At 47.5% G+C, this 1,188-nt stretch overlaps 1 protein-coding gene across 2 annotated transcripts in view; it reads left to right on the top strand.

The window, feature by feature from the left end:
• The window catches only part of pigb (phosphatidylinositol glycan anchor biosynthesis, class B), a 35,045-nt gene that overhangs the window by 8,142 nt on the left and 25,715 nt on the right, over positions 1-1,188 (top strand). The gene's annotated exons all lie outside the window — the stretch shown is intronic.

Genomic DNA, 1,188 nt, shown 5'->3' with positions numbered 1-1,188 from the left:
CCCACTCCAGCCTATCACCCTCACCTTGACCTCCTTCCACCTATCGCATTTCCAACGCCCCTCCCCCAAGTCCCTCCTCCCTATCTTAGCCTGCTGGACATACTTTCCTCATTCCTGAAGAAGGGCTCATGCCCGAAACGTCGATTCTCCTGCTCCTTGGATGCTGCCTGACCTGCTGCGCTTTTCCAGCAACACATTTTCAGCTCTGATCTCCAGCATCTGCCGTCCACACTTCCTTCTCTGGAATACTGGCAAGTTTCATTACTGCTACACAATCACCTTCCCATATGGACTACAGATCTGAAAGATGACTTGGTATTCTACATTGAATTTGTTTACTTGGATTGTTGAAACTAAATGCAATTTATTTCAAGGGTTATGGGGATAAGGCAGTAACAGGATAGTGATTGAGGATGATCAGCCATGATCATAATGAATGGTGGTGCAGGCTCGAAGGGCAGAATGGCCTACTCCTGCACCAATTGTCTATTTGGCTGGAAAGATTTGGAGCAGTTGAATTTGTGTAACAGAATACTGCTTAAGAATAGTTAGTACCATTTTGATTAATTGGCACGTGAAACGTCTCACACATTTTTCATTGACCACTATACTGACACTAAGAGTAATGTGTAATTCTTTGTAAAGAGGTGCTGCATTTTGGAAAGGGAAAAGCAAATCAGGTTAGCACTTATACATTGGAGAAAGTGTGGACTGCAGATGCTGGAGATCAGAGCTGAAAAATGTGTGTCAAATATATCCTTGGTGTTGGGGTCTGTTCGGAGGTGGCGGAAATGACGAAAGATGATACGATGTACCTGGAGGTTGGTGGGGTGGTAGGTGAGGACCAGTGGGGTTCTGTCCCCCAGATACATCGTATCATCCTTCGACATTTCCGCCACCTCCAAACAGACCCCAACACCAAGAATATATTTCCCTCCCCACCCCTATCACAGGCAGCATCCAAGGAGCATGTGAATCAACGTTTCAGGCATGAGCCCTTCTTCAAGAATGAGGAAGGTGTGCCAAGCAGGCTAAGATAAAAGGTAGGGAGGAGGGACTTGGGGGAGGGTAGTTGGGAATGCGATAGGTGGAAGGAGGTTAAGGCGAGGGTGATAGGCCGGAGAGAGGGTGGGGCAGAGAGGTCGGGAAGAAGATTGCAGGTTCAGAAGATGGTGCTGAATCCGAGGG

The sequence above is a fragment of the Chiloscyllium plagiosum genome, chromosome 11 (assembly GCF_004010195.1).
Source record: "Chiloscyllium plagiosum isolate BGI_BamShark_2017 chromosome 11, ASM401019v2, whole genome shotgun sequence".
NCBI lineage: Eukaryota > Metazoa > Chordata > Chondrichthyes > Orectolobiformes > Hemiscylliidae > Chiloscyllium > Chiloscyllium plagiosum.
The sequence above is the reverse complement of the archived record's forward strand: the minus strand, read 5'-3'. Positions and strand labels throughout refer to the sequence as shown.